Source organism: Amphiura filiformis, chromosome 2 (genome assembly GCF_039555335.1).
Source record: "Amphiura filiformis chromosome 2, Afil_fr2py, whole genome shotgun sequence".
Classification (NCBI taxonomy): domain Eukaryota; kingdom Metazoa; phylum Echinodermata; class Ophiuroidea; order Amphilepidida; family Amphiuridae; genus Amphiura; species Amphiura filiformis.
This window is the reverse complement of record NC_092629.1, coordinates 12,357,313-12,374,096: the sequence shown is the minus strand read 5'-3', so window position 1 is coordinate 12,374,096 and position 16,784 is coordinate 12,357,313. Positions and strand designations below refer to the sequence as shown.

General features: G+C 35.4%; 1 protein-coding gene across 11 annotated transcripts in view; it reads right to left on the bottom strand.

Moving 5' to 3' along the window:
- The window catches only part of LOC140145892 (adhesion G protein-coupled receptor L2-like), a 217,448-nt gene that overhangs the window by 152,183 nt on the left and 48,481 nt on the right, over positions 1–16,784 (bottom strand). For 3 of the 11 annotated variants that reach the window (XM_072167607.1, XM_072167609.1, XM_072167606.1), the window contains exon 1: positions 3,820–4,272. The exons of 1 other annotated variant lie outside the window; for it this stretch is intronic. The gene's annotated coding sequence lies outside the window, so the exon portion shown is untranslated. Of the gene's footprint in view, positions 1–3,819; positions 4,274–16,784 lie in introns of those variants that run through there. 7 more of the 11 variants (XM_072167604.1, XM_072167600.1, XM_072167602.1 and 4 more) reach the window with 4 other exon arrangements.

Below are 16,784 nucleotides of genomic sequence, written 5' to 3'. Positions count from 1 at the left end.
CTAAGAAATGACCATGTCTTTACCAGTCAGACTAAATCGGCCGAGACATCGACTGTGTTCTTGGATACCTAACGCTGTGTAACTACCAAATGGTATCCAAGGAAAACAACAGTATCTGGTGAGTCTGTGCAGCGTGGCTGGGAACTCATCTAGCATCCTAAGTTCCTAACATCGAAGTAACATGGCCCTATACATATGTATAGAGTATTAGTAAGTTTTAATTTGATTTAAAAACCACAGATCTATTTTCAGGATCTGTGGTTTACACCAGGTGAAATTTGTCTAACTTTGCTAAATTTCAACTGTCATAGGATGATAAACTATAAACTGGTAGAAACACAATTTTTTATCATCATCATCACTGCCATCATCCAACGTCATCATCATCATCTAGTTCCAGTAACTGTAACTCGTCATACCTAGGTCAGTAGATGGCATTATCTACATCATCATCTTGTTGTATTTTGAATGAAATAAATATTTTGATTGACTAATTGATTATCTGTGAATATATTTAACTGTGGGGAGTTATAATAAATTGATCAAATTATTAATTGATTGATTGATCAATTGGTTGGTTAATTGAAGATTGTTATATGTATATTATAGGCCAAATTAAAAAGACCAGTTTGTGTCTGACATCCTGTCAACCAGACCGAAAATGTTACATTTTTGTATACTGCCAGAAAGGCAGCAACTATTAAATCACACTGGGCCTTTTTTGTCCTGGCATTTAGATGCAAACTAGTCTTTTTAAATCGGTCTCAGATCTATGTTTTTGAGTTTACATGGTTTAGGTGCTCTCAAACTCAAACATTGTACTGTTTGTTCACTGAACTAGTTTACAATCAATTAATTCTATATACAAAATGGGCATGGTAAGTGTTAAGATTAAACAAATAGAGGCCTAAATGAAAATGTCTTCAATGAGCTAGGATACTCGGTAAAATGTTCACCTCCATTCAAGTGGTTTCATTTTGTTTGCAGTTGTTTTTAAGTATTTGATATGAAAATATACAATCCAAATATTTCCTTTTAAGTTGTAATTTTGAGCTGGTGTCTGCCATCTGAGCCCGAAAGTACAATTTGGATCTGTCTTTGTCTAACCATTTAAGTATTCTAGCCTACCAAATAGACAAAAAAGCTATAGGCCTATGCACACAGACATTTAAAGTCCTCGATTTCTGATAATGATATTATTTATAATAATAATAAAATATCTCAACTTTTTGGAGTAAATCTGGGGAATGGGGTACAAATGCCCCTTTATAAATATTCCAATTCTAAATATTATATTGTACAAAATCGGCAATGTTCAAGTCTCTCTTATTTCCAATTTGAACAATGTTCACTATTTCACAAATATGAGGAAGGGAATATGTGACGTATCATGTCAAAAGGAGACACTTTTGGGCAGGATCGTAAATGGAGAAATAGCCAATAATCTGCCGGGATGAATTTTTCACAATTTGGGTTTCTTGCGAATTTGTGATGTTATTAATGTTTAAAATACTCTCAACATTGTCAATAATATCTTTAAAGGCCGATATCTCAATTTCCAATTTTATAATACCATAACTTACGAACTCAATATCTTCGCTTAGGAATGTCGGATTTCATTGGGCAAAACAGCGTTGTGGAGCAAAATATCTCTATATTTAAGATATGTAAAACCCTCCAAATTGATAACCTGCCCAAAAGTGTCTCCTTTTGACATGACACGTCATATATAATGATTCCAACACTTTCTTCGACTGCTTGCTTCACAGTGTACTTCAGCTTTTTCAGGAAGCTTTTCAGCATACAATTCAAAATTTTCCCTCAATGTTGATGTTCTGCCTCTATTTTTTTCAGTTTGAATAACTTCTTCAATTTCAAATCCAAATTTTTCTGTTCCATACATTTCCACCAGAAGTCAGTTGATGCAAAAGATTGTTTTTGTTCCCTGGAAAATTTAAATGTACCCAAGAGTCAAACCATGGGCAAAATTCTAACAAACTTACTGCAATTTCACTGTCAAGTGCAACAAGTGCAACATGTCCCTCAGTAGCCAGGGAGGAGCCAGGGCAGAATTCCCTTACATGATTGTTTCAGGGATAATGTGGACAGCTTTTTCAGGAACAAAATGAGGAAGGCTTAAGAGTAAAATATCATTAAAATGTCTAAACGGGACAAAAAATTCCCGGAAAAAATTGACAAATGGTGACAAAAAATTGGTTTTAGCTCCTCACATTAACATGCTGGCTGTACCTGCTGCACGGAGTGTGGCCCAACTTCAAAAATTGTACACATGTAAAAAGTCCTAATTGCAATCTGGCACTATCTCACTGGCAGTTAATCATTCCCACATGCATGCATGTTTATCCCATCCCAGATATCAAGATAGTTTCGATTTCATCTCCGACACCCACACATCATAATATTTACAGATAGCTATTCACTATGTTCACTCAGCGTAGGCAAACATACCGATAAGTTTCAACACATTAGAAGCTCCCTCCCTCCAAACTGATATCAGTTACAATTGTAGTTTTTCAGTGAAGTTGGTCGACATGCATTGGCAATTTTAATTGACAGATCAATAGTGCTTTTAAAAGCACCATTGATCTGTCAATCCCTTACTTTTGCCCAAACTTAAGTTTGTTCAGCTTATAGGCCTATTTGGCAAAAATTATTCAGTTATTGATTATTGCATTGAAAGTCCCAAACACTGGCTAAATTCACATAAGGCCATTTTTTTACACACATTTAAGTGGTAAATTGCATATGATAAAGGCCTTGGAACTTTTTTGTTTCTTTCTTTAATTTCTTTTTTTCTTTTTTAATTTTTTTTGCAAAAGAAACAAGAAAAAGGCTAGGGTCTGGCCTATTTTTAGAGTCGGCCGGGTTACTAGCAATAGCATTAGTGCTGCACTCATATAGCTCATGTGAGTGCATGCCATTCTATATCACTTATCCCGTACGCAAATCATTTTTGCGGACTATTTACTGACGCAGAGTAACGTAATGTACAACTGCCCCATAAAATGTAAGCAACGATGTAAACATTACAATTTTTCATATGAAGAGAGACAACATGGGCATAAAGAATTACATGGAAATCCAATAGAGGACATCATGAGGCCATGATCTCAAAGATCATGGATGTTACTTTTTATCTTATAACCCCAGTAAAATTGAAGGACTGGTATTGTTTCCTTTAATAAAATAACATCATTGGTATGACCATGATGACTATGAGCGAAACAGTGGCATCGTCATAATGCAGTGCTGGTACAATTCATGACATACCTCTTCTAGTTGTGTTTTCAAATGTATCCAGGCCAGGGGGCCAAATATGTTGTGATACATGTTTTTGCTTTAAACTACCTGATGTCCAAACTGCTGCACAGCACAATTCACTGGAAACTTGGGACCTGATTCTTTTGTGATATGCATCCAAATAAAATAAGATAAGAAACACCACATGAAACAAAATCACAACCACCTTTAATTTCAATACTTCAAAGCATAAATCAAGAAACAAGGGAGAAATGTGCTGGACGATGCAAATCTTCTTTTTGCTTCAAATTGGATTTTCACAAATGTTCAAAGAAAACCATGAAAACCGGGATGACCATGGTACCACCCTGTACCACATGATGCTGTCTTGCCGAGTTCTCCAATGTGGTAAAATTGTGTGCAATCAAGATGTTGTGTCAAGGTTATCTATCTTGCGTGGGACCAGGAAAATCCAAAGCAAACAACATAAAACCAGGGACGATTACACTGATACAAATGTCCATATATCATTCCATAAAATACAGCTAGCTTACTTACCACAGAAATTATTATCTAGAAAATGACAACAGTCATCAAAGCTTACTGATCCAGTGTGTTATATCCATATTACATTGCACACATCTGTCTGTGTGTTACACTACAGTGAATTGGCTCCAAAGAAAAACAAAACACTGCACTGGTATGGGCAGATCAATCAATGTACACTGCACTGTAGTAACTCAATGTACAAAAGAGATGTATGTTTGTATACAATATACCAATATGTTGGTGGTATCATACACTGGACTAGGTAAATCCTCTATATATTTCCATGGTATATAATCCAATTTCAGCTTACAAAATCAAGTTTCACTGCTAAATATCCACAGTACCACTGATTCTCCACTACATGTCAAGCAGTCAGCTTGTAGCCAATTGTGTGTACTGAGAAAAACTGCTATTCAGAGTGAGTCTGCCTCGATTCTCTATTGAATGTCTCAGCGATGATTCATCATTGATCAAAGTCCACTGCACACGCTGGCAAACAAGTAACTGCCCATGTGTAGTCTATAGTGAGCCCTCAATAGCTAGACATGCTCTAAGACTTGGCCTGATTCTAACTACCTGCATAATCAGGGTTCTCCAGTCTGTGAATGGCTGAATGGGACTAGACTTGACACAAGTTTGGTAAAAACTTTTATGGTTGTAATTTGAGATGTGTACGTGTGTGGAGTAACTTGCATTGCTTGGAAATATTTCATCACTTCCTTGATGTAATTCCTTAGCACAAAGTTGGGTGATTACCTGTAAATTGATCCTTATAATATTAGATAATTGAATTACGGTTAAATTGGTTATAAAGTTTGGTGTGTGGGTTGCTGAATATTGTAGTAAAGTGTCAAATGGAGATAAATAGTTTTATAGTAAATGATAGTATGCTTGCTGTGCTACAATATAATACACTTTGAATTATTCCCACAAAAAAATAAATAAAAATTATTATACATACCTTGACCACAAAGATAATACAAGACTGCCCTACCCCAAGGAAGATTAAATTTTGATAACAATGTATGCCTTCACAGTTACAACATGATCATTTTATTTAAACAATTTATTGTGCATGCTCATATATATTTTCATGCAAGTTTAATATTAATTAATTTCAAGTTTCTATGTACTGTAAAAATCTATGTAAAATTCTATGTTCTGTAAAAATAAAACCTGGCAAACATTTCTCACTATAGAGTAGCCATTTAAAATTATGTGTGGAGAGCTACCTGATTGAATTGACAAGAGCAGTAAATTAGTTTAATTAATTACTGTATCTCAATGAGTGTCTGAAGGACAGACCACTAGTATACCAAGCAAGGCCACAATAATTGGAATTCAATTGCTATGCCAGGTGTGAATATTCTCAGTGTATTTATGCACAGACCCTAGAAAAAAGATAATGCCTTTCAAAAAGGTACTGATTTTGGATTTTTGTCCACTTAGGATGACTACTTCCAATTTAATATTCAAATAATAATAATAAAGATTACCAGACAGCTGATAATCACATATCATTTCTTCATGTCCTAGAAAACATGTGTCCTTTATAGGTCTACGCATAGACCCTGTTCCTAGGTCTATGGTCTCACTAAGTCACTTTTTGAGTTTCCGGTCGATTACCTGCACTTCATTATCAGGCCCGTTCTTAAATTCATTTTTTGTGATTTTCCAAAAATAAAAATAAAAACTGGTCATTAAAAAAAAAAAAGAAGAAACGATAAACATCCGTGCATTTTAGTGGAAAAATCAAAATCAAAACATCCATTTCACTACCGGTGATTCAGTCAACTCATTGCCGGGCATAGGTTGGCATCTGATGTTAGTGATGTTAGTGAAATTATGTGACATGAAACTCAAGATCGACTTTCTGAGGCCTTATCTCTCTACTCTATTCAGAATGTTTCAGATTCCCCCTGTCATTTTCTTTCATACTCCCTTTTTTTCCCCTTCAAATATCTGTTGCAGTCATATCAGTTTTTGTGCTAAATATGTTATGTTAAATGTTTGTCTTCCTTTGTTCCAAGTTTCAGTGTTAAAATTAAATCAATCCGTTCAGTCTGTCCCAAACTGTCACCAATCTATCTGTCTCATGAAGAAGGGTCAAAGAAAGGGTGAAATATTTCAGGTCATCAAACCATGAATCAAAACACCCAAACAACCTCATCCCTTTGCCACAATTCATGACCCGCTATTCAAAGACTGTAGTCACTAATAATTGACCTATGTGTTCTTGGTTGTATTTTAACAACCTTAACCTCACAAGGTCAATATTTACATAAGGGATCTCAACACAGGTTAGTGAACTCTGTCCTTGAGACTGAGTCTATATTGATTTTGTATATGAAGTATAAGATCCATGAACAAAATCAATCAGCGTGTTTATACTGAGCGTACGGCTTTTTGACCCGCTATTTTCCGGGCACAAAATACCGATCATAATCCGGCCACCGTTACCCAGCTTGTTTCTACTGAGACCAGAAAGCCGTGTCTCGCATTACGATGAACGGCATTTTTTCCTGTAAACCGAAGTACGGAAAACAGATTTGACGGTTAATTATATCCTAAATTTAAATGTCTCACGGATGGCAGCTCATGGCATATGACCTACAATCACAATTTAGTATTTTCAGTAAAATCCAAATTGCATTAATTTACCAGTGGATCTAGTAATTGGCTATTATGATAATTAATTTACAGCTCATATATAACCAACTCATTAATTATAAAGATATAACTAACTCATTAACTAGGGGGCCTATAAAGAAGTAGGCCTAGACTAAGTAAAGTCATATCCATTTTACTTCATCAAGTTCATGCGAGTCACACATGTGTCCAGTGTATATAATATCGGAAAGAAGGAACCTACTACATCATAGGCCTAAGCTAGACTATACAAGTAGAATATAAATCGCGTTATTTTTGCAACACGCATGACCTCGACCCGGCAACCGATGACACGGCTCGTTTCTACCGCGCAGATTACACGCTTTGATTCGGCATGATCCACCTCAAGAGGTGGATCACGAAAAAGGCGCAGCACATGACCCGCATGACACGGCAACCGATTACCCCAAGTCGCTTCTACTGGGCTCGTTATTCGCACGGCACGGCACGGTAACGGCATGGCCCGGAATTTTACCCTCAGTAGAAACACGCAGAATGTTTGCAATATCATTATAAATGTCAATAATGGTAATTTCATTTATTATGAATGAAGTAAGTTGTAAGGAATAAAAGATTTAATGCTCATAATGGAGCCAAATGAGGATTATGTGGGTGGGTCATGGTGTGGTGCTTCTTCACTTCTTTTCATTTATTGTCTCAGCTTTTTATAAACAATATAATGATTTTGTAGACTGATCTTTGAAATCATCAAGGAGAAAATTAGAAAACGTTTTCCAAGAAGACACCACTCACTGCAGCTCAGGCAGATAAGGTCAACAGCTAGGCTTAAATTGTCAAATCAATGCCATAGATTTGTTAAATACGCCAAAAGTGTAGACATCTTTGAAATTTTCAAGAGGAAAATATCAACAAAAAATTCCCCTCCTACAGTAAACACATAGACACAGACCAACGGATCCCAAACAAAATGTAAAACAAATACTTATTAATCATATTTTGTTGTCTTTTAGCTGATTTTTTAAATTAATGTCAATTTATACAAAATGTGTCTTTGAGAGTGAAAATATTCATGTAATTCCCCGGGTGTAATTCAAACCATCTAAAAGTAACGATCAGCCTAAAATTTTTCACTCAGTTCAAAAATGTTTCTTTCCTTTTTCTAGTGACCATACACATTCTAATTTTACTTAAATAACACCATCTTGCCACTGGTAAGTGACCAATTGCCGACAGACCAACAGACGGCCTGAAGACGCACCTAGGATATAAAGGTGTGAAACCGTTGCCTCTCAAAACCGTGAGTCCAGTTGAATAGATTTAACGAGTCTAATTTTACAACATAGTAAATTATCGTAAAATTTCTAACAAACTAATGGGCTGTCCGTTTACCATATTTGATTACCAATATTTGTTTCAACAAAGGGATTTTTTTTACAGATTTTAAATCCTGCAACCATGACAATAATTACCATATTTTTATTCCATTTCCTGTTTACAAACTCTTTCATCCTCATCACCATAATCTCTTCATTACCAAATATTTATCTGCCATTAAAAATATTTACATAGAAACATTTAAAAACTTTTGTTAATGAACAAAATTAATGTGCTTATCATCAACGACCTCAAATAAAACTGTATTGCATCACCATTTACATTCCAAAATTTGCTAATCAAAATGCAACTTTTTAAAAGCTAGGCATCCCAACAAAAAACATTACAGTAAACATTTTATTGTCAGGTTACATATAGGTATAAAATGTTTTCATAACATGCTATTTTAAAATCTTATTCATTTTTTTTGCCGAAGTCAAAACTCTGATGGTTAATTGACATATCACTCCCTTTTCATCACAAGCACTGGTATTTTGAACAAGTTGGAATAAAATTGTAAATGGGTGTGAATGACCAGACAAGGCTGTAGGGATTAAAAATGTTTTCACATAATATTTACATTTTAGCCTCCAAATTCTATTAGCATCCTCCTCATCATCTACGTCATTCACTCATAATCCATTTTTATGATACTTGCTGACTAATTGAATGTCTCTTGAAGCATGAGGAATTCAACAAAACAAAATCAAAATAATATTGTACATCATTTGACAACCATGTTTTTGTCACCCAAATGGACAACTTTTGAAGATTTTCACTGCAACTTTTTTTGATCATGGAAATTGATGTACCATGCATATAAGGTACATCAAGTCGAAGCGGTGCCTGAGCTACCAGTGTTTGTACACAAACATTCAGAAAAATAAAGCCCATGCTCATATGGAAAGGTGTGGTAAAATAAAGAAAATCACTACTTTCATCATGTTCACCCAGCACCTATAATTATTGTCAATGTGTGTGTTAGTTTGCCAATCATTATTAAGCAGAGCTTCACACAGTGTCATAAGACTATAACTAAAGACAATTATATTGATATGCACATTTCAATTTGTGAACGTGTTGAATAAAACTGGTATCCCGGGTTTATTATAGATCATATTTTACACCATTGGTGTAAAAGGCATAGAACTAGCCCCGTTCCCAAACCGCGACGCCTCTCGAACAGCGAGCGGAGCAAGCAGCGAGTGGCTATATACAGTTGGAAAATCATCATACAGGTATCAGAGTACAGCTCAGCAGCCAGTGCTATAAGGGACGCACTATTTGATATCAAGGGGGGGGCTGGGTAGTTGGGGTCGTGACAAATTTTTTTTTTTAGCACCTCGGTGAAGCAAAATTTTTTTTAGCCCCTGGATGAAGCAAAATTTTTTTTTCAACACCTCGGAGAGGCAAATTTTTTTTTTTTTGCAATCGTAAAGTCCTATTTAATTTTCAACAATTTGTTTGTCGAGTTGTAAAAATTTGTCCATATTTTTAATCATTTTTACGTTTTGTAGCAACTAAATTTCGGGTGCCACAAAATATTTTTTTATGTGTAAAATTTTCTTGAAGTATAATGAACCTCTTCTGGCGCGAAATATTTTGGCATATTAAAGCTTAACTGGTGAAATATGGAATAAATTGGTTGTTTTAGGTTAATTTTGTCAGAAACCCACATACAGGCGCCAACTTTGGGGATGATTGTATGATGGACCACCCTAGCAAATATTGGGGATTTATCCCCGGGATCTACGCCTATGCTCTCAAGCAGTCATGTGGCACAGATTTCTATAATAATTTTGACAATGGGGTGGAATTTGGTGAATCAAGTGTTTTCACTCATGCAGACCCGGCTCACATAATAACTTTTCATAAACAAATGCGCACAAAATACGTACTCAGTTTGAAGCTAAAATATATTCTTGATGAAAAAGGGTAAAATTAAGCCAAGCGCTTAAAAAAATTGGCAATATAAAAGCTATATGAGGTTAATTTTTCTTCACTATTCTGTGACAAATTTTTTTCACCCTTGACATCAAATCTTTTTTTTTCTGGTCCGAGGTGGAGCAAATTTTTTTTTTTTTAGTCTGAAGTGGAGCAAATTTTTTTTTTTTGCTCAGATGGCGCGCAAATTTTTTTTTTTTTCAAAAACTACCCAGCCCCCCCTTGGTATCTAAAAGGCCCCTAAAAGGCAAAGATTCAAGAAAAATTGAGGGCATCGCTGTGGATCAAGTCCCATATTATGGCTTTAATATTTTATTATTATTATAAAAAAGAGCTGTGCCAATAAAAAATTCATTAGTTATTCATCTAGCTCGAATTCAAAATTCATAAGGTTGGAATTGTATCATAATTTTATGGATGTGATTACGATTAGGTGTAAAATTAGCATAGCAGGCCTGTGAATGCTTTGTCAATTAAAAATATATCCCAGGATTTCTGGTGGACAGCTTAAGGTGGGTTGGAAGGGAACATATCCAGACCATACAGTGTTTGCACTCACATAATTGAGACAAATAAAGCTGACACACAAGAGGAATAGTATGAGATCTCTAAGGAAGATTTCAAGGCTTGATATGAGAAGTGTCATTTCTGTTTCATGCACATGGTTTTTTTCAAGGGGGGCACCCAACTCTTTGTTTGATAATATTATCAGCTTTAACTCAAGAACTGCAAGACCTGTGGAAATGCATTATATAATTTTCCATAAGACCAATGTGTTAATATTAAGAAATGCATTGGATTTTGTTTACCTAATTGATTAAAACTGAAAAAAAGACAGCTCCTGCCTTCCCACTCTCCTTAAAATGCAAAATACACGAGGGAATAAAGACTGATTATATATTCAGGCATCGTGCCAGAATATCACAAAGCCTGGAATATATGATTACCAACATTAATCATTTTCATTCATTATAATGCCTATGAAACCTTATATAAACACAAACCTATTTTACAGAATAGAACACAAATCACTAGCATACACTCTTTTGTTTACACACATGCTCATCTGTCATGTTTCTATGGCAACCAAAATGAAGCCAAATCAAAATAAAGGATGATCTCATGTAATAAATCAAAACATTAAAAAATTATGAAATATTAAATTTGCTTTGCTGTTATGGTTACAATTGTTAATGGCATTCTTTCTCTTATTGTCATCATTGTTGTCATCATCAGCAGTAGCACTAGCGCCTAATCAGCACCAGCCTGATCATCATCAACACCAGCAGCATCATCATCATCATCTTCATCACTATCATCATAAACATTCATCCAAACTAATCATCATCTAAATCATCATCATCATCATCATCATCACCATCTCATCATCATCAGCACTAGCACCCAACATCAGCCTCATCATCATATCATCATCAACATCATCATCATTACCACCACCATCATCAATAACATCATCATCACCATCATCATATTCACTGCTATCATTATCTCATTATTATCATCAACATCTACCGTATTAATTATCATCACCATCATCATCATCAATACCACCAACATCATCACAACCATCATCACCATCATCGATCATCATCATCATCATCATCATCACCATCATCATCACTACCATCACCACCACCACCATCATTTCTCATTATGCATGGTTAATTTAGTAATTTTTACGAAATTTGACTATTTTTCACACTTTTATTCAAAAAGTTGTCAGCCGATATGATCTTGGTATAGCGAGAGCTGGTCCCATATGTTATAATAATTACCAAGGAGGACACATCTCATTTCAATACTAAATATTGCCATAATAAACCATCTGCTTTGACGATTTGTATCACACATTTTAATAAAACACTGAAATGGATAGGCTCAACAATCACTTATGCTAGGGATGGTCAGAACATAATAATCCTTCGCTATCTATGGTCAGAAATATGTACATACCCAGCAAACACAAAAATGTTTGTAAAATATGTTAAAAACATGTTTTAATTTGGCTCAAAACGTTTTAATAACGTTTAAATGTCGGGTGAGATAAGAAAAAGTCATGAAAACATTTTAAACATATTTTAGATGAAAAAACATTACAACATAATTTAAAAAACGTTGTCAAAATTTTATTGTTAATGGCATTCCACAGCATTTTTTGTCAATAAGGGCAAAGAAAAAAAAATTACACAGTGAGAATTAGTTTGGCCCAATTTACCTGGCCATGCAGCGCACAAAAATTATCAGTTTCATACTCTCTATAAATGTAAAAGAGCAAAAACCCCACTTTGAATTCAGAGGGAATGTGTTTTGGCTCTATATTTGACCTGGAATTCACTCTCAAAGAGCCAAAACATTTCAATTTTTCAATACACACAACCTAATTCGCATGCAAGCCAGTGATTGTAAAGTTCTCGTCTTTGCTATGATGAAGCCTCACACCATTCAGGGGCATTAGCGGCATGACAGCACAGCCCCTAGTCCCTTACAGGATATATATGATAGTATGAAATCTGCTAAAAAAACAGCATTCTACTACCTGTAAGTTCCATTGGCTTGGGAAGATTTTCAACATGGAGGGGGGGGGCTGAAATTTGGTGGGCCACCCTGGGGGGGGAGTCAGAAAATGTTGCAAAATATACTCGTGAGGTCAAAACACCCATTTTCCCTATTGTTATCATAATTTTTTAACTTCACCTAGGAGCAGCCCCACACCAAAATTATTGAGGGGCTGAGCCCCCCAGTTCCTAAGCCTATGCAGTTCTTCCTACAAATATTCAATATTTTTACATTTTCACAGGGATCGCTGATGTGACAGTGAAAACGATTATGGAATCCTATGGTTCTTGAGCAGTGGAGTATTGCAATATTTAAAAAGGAATTGTTCAAATTCCCTGCAGTAGTATATCACCACATTATCATTCTGTTTCGCTCCAATTAATACCCTCGTTACCATGGCAACAATCAGACATGAAACACCCGTCAATGGGCATTCAAAAGCCACATTATTCACATCCATCCAAAGTCCTTATTTCAACATACTGTTGATTCTCTATGAACCAAATGATCTCACTCCCAGTGACATAATTCAGTAACCCTCATTGAACAATCTAAGCTCAACATTTGACCTCAAGTGGTGGAGTATAAGTTTTTGTACCCAACACATTCAAAGGTCTTTCTATTAATGTACAAACATATTGGGATTGGAGAACTGTGTCCTTACAGATGAGGATGTTTGAGATCCTAGTACAGGTAGCAAATCATGACACAGCACAACCTGTGCCCCTTATGTATTAACCTTACATTTCCTATACAAATTAAGGCTAATGACAGAAATGCATTTAGGACATACTATAGAAGTAGAAAACATTTTGGCACATTAACAGCATAAGTCACAAATTTTACACAAAGGGCCATTTGTGCACTCATTTGAATGCATTTTTGGGGGTGATTTTTGTGTAGATGTCATCAGGGAAGTCTTCCCTGATGTAATCTAGGGTGAATGGCAATTGAAATTTCAGAAAATTTATTAAAGTTTTCAAAGATCCTCCTAGCAGGCTCTGTGCTGTACTCTGATATGATGATCCAAGATCCCTACGCTCGCTTCGCTCGCTGTTCGAGAGGCTTCACATTTTGTGAACGGGGCTTAAGTTCAAGGATCTTCCATATCCCACATCTCACAGGGCATAGTTCACTGAACTCAATAATGTCTGTATCATGAACTTGTAGGGATTGGATAACAAAACTCTTTGTCTATAAGGCCAAAAAAAAAAGGTTTGTCTCAAACTTCGCGCGCGCATTTGTAAAAACGTGAGATTTGGAAAAAAAGAAATGAGGATTTTTTTATTTATTTCAAATTTTTTTTTTTTGTTTCCAGAAAAATGTTGCGAAAATCAAATTTTTTTTCTCCAAATACCATGAAAAAGTCGGGAATAAAAAAAAAAAATCGCATTTCGCATTTGTTTTCAAACCACTCGTGAGCTTTGAGACAAACCATTATTTTTTTTGGGCCTAACATACTGACTAATTGAAAGATTTCATTTGCAAGAGTAGGCCATTGAACTGTGACAATGGAGTTGATGTTATCTACTTTGATCATAGAAAATTTAAAGATGAAGGAGTGGATAGCAGTGGCATAGCATCATAGGGGCACAGGGGGCAAGTGCCCCCCCCCCCATCAATTGCAAAATTGAGAAATTCCCATAGGAAAATTGCTGAAAAACGGCTTGTGCCCCCCACTCATGGTTGGTACCCCGCAAATATGATAACCCACACTACGCCACTGGCATTAAGTTCAATAAGTTGTATCGTATCGAATAAGGTATCAAAACAGAAGAAAATTCTCCATCTATTTTAGTGTAAAGAAATGGCTTTTATTTTAAGTGTTCAGATACTTTTTGGGCACAGTAAAGTTCTTTTCACACTTGCCTGTACCTCACACAAACACACAACTTACCACAAGAAATACTTTTGAACTTCAACTTCCACCACAATTGAAGCAAATTTGACAACATGTTGGCACAAAAGAAAATGTCTTCTCTCAACCCCTTGTTGGCATATTGCTCCCTGTCGGATTCTAAAGGCACGATCAACTGCAGGATAAATATGCATGTATGACCTATGGCATAGCGCTGCTGCACATCTGTCAACCAGATTATTTTCATCTCAATAAACAGCTGGGTACACTTGTCTCGAACATACTATAGTATAGCCTACATGTTGTACAAGCTCTGATATGGAGGAAAAGGTTGGGTAACCATGGTAACTTGAGTATTGTGACACGATATTTGTAGATTTTGTCAAAATTCACAATATTCTAGAATACTCATTTTAGAAAGAAAATACTTTTGAAACTTGCCTTTTTTTGCCAGTTCAGAATTTCTGGACATTCAGCGATGCAGGGCCTATATGTAACAAGTAATAATCTAGTAGTCAATTTATTATATTTGTAGCATAAATTACTTTATAATTAATAGTTAAAACTATTATTTTGTATAAGTTATTTTAAGGTGTTTCATGTTTGTATTTATGTATAGAGTGTTTCTAGTTTGTTTTTTGATTATACCTTTTGTGAGGTGAATGTCAATAAAGAATCTGAATCTGAATCTGAATCTATAACAGACTTTAAATTGGTAAATTACCTAAAAATTGATTGGCATTAAACATTTACAGGAGCTTTAGGGCCGGTGGCTGAGGGTAACGCAACAATTTTTTTGGCCTAAGCCTGGAAAATATGAACCAATTCCCTCCCCTTGCACAAAAAGCAATGTTTTTCACAATTGCATATGTACCTGACCCTCTCTATTTTGAAAAATAATGTTTGTGTCCAAATTCCCTAAATTTCCCAGGAAGCAGCTTCAAGGATTCCTGTTTTAAATTCAACATCAAAAGAAAGTTGTGGATTGCTCAAAAGATTTGCATTGAGCCTAATTTCCCTGGCTCAAAAAGCAACATTTTTCACAAGGATTCCTGTTTTAAATTTTCCTTTTTGAAATTCATTATATATAAGGTGCTCACCACCTGATTTTGAGTTTCCTGTCATCTGCCCTCACTTCATTTTCTGCCCGCACTTGAATTCATTATTGTGATTTTCCAAAAAATAATGATAAAAACTGGTTATATTTGCATAATAAATCAATGAATATCTGTTCATTTTTAGTGGAAAAATCAAAATCAAAACATCCATTTTCTACCAAAATCATTTGGGCTAAACATCCATCTTTAAGTGAGTGAGCGGTAAATAATAACACATTTTACATGTGTGTTTGTTTATTATAATAAAAGACAGAAAATAATGAATAATGATTTGAAAAAGTTACCTCACTTGTTTTCAGAAATTATGTGACTGGAAACTCAAGCTCGACTGTCAGTAGCCTAGAAAGAAAGATGTAGATTGCTCAAAAGGCATGCATCCATAAGGTACTTTTCAGCACCTGTTGGTGTCTGCAATAATAACTTGCGATTTATTCAGAGAATTTATGAAGCATTCCATCATGTGCATAAGTTTACTTGTTGAATGCTCTATGCACCCAAACTTGACACTGAATACACAAAATACCTAGATGCTGAGTAATGGGTATGCCTTGATCAACTACTGTACAAAAGGGAATCCCAAAAAGGAGACAAATGTTTTTATTGGAGCTTTACTGGTAGCAAAGTTCCTTCCACAATGCTTGCTAACAAACAGTTTAGGCCCTAATTGTGTAGGCCTTACATGTTTGTACAGCCCTCAGGCATGAGTCCATTCAATCATAGACAGTAGAGATTCAATGCATCTAGACCCTGATCTAGACTCTAGACCAAAGGAATGGGACACATTAGTCACTTAAAAATGTGATGTATATTTTTTGTTCAGCATTAACTGCAGCAGCTTCAAAGTCCCGGATGTGGAGGGGATGCACCACAACAAATGCCAATCCGAATAAAAAGGTCCACTGTTTTCTGTAAAATTATCAAAAATCTGCCTTTTCGCCAGCCCATAGGGCTGGTACCTAATTCTGAGATGGGGTTTGTGTACACTAAAGATTAGCTAAGATTATAGCCTTCTTCTATTGGTATGAATTATTTACTCGTGGTGGAAATGTTTTTGATGTCTGCTAATTCGATTTGCCAGGAAAAGACAGTATGTTTTGCCGTTTCAACGAACGAAAACGATTGAGTATTGCCAAAGTTATGTTTGAATTAATTATGACTTAAAAAGTTATCATAGGTTAGGCCTACACATATAAACATAAACTTGTTCAGCAATCAGCATATCAAAAAAATGACATGGTCAAAGCGGGGAATGATCACGAGGTCATATCAGTGGACTACTGAGCATAGCATGATGTTTGGTTGCCTGTGAGTGCATAATTGATATGTTGATAACAGATCTAATAATGTTGTAGAATCAAAATCTTCATTATATGGACCACATTGAAGTCAAAGTAATTATCTATCCTATCCTGTATCGCTTTTATGGATAAAATTGACTCAAAATGTTATTGATGATATTATTGCTATCTTTA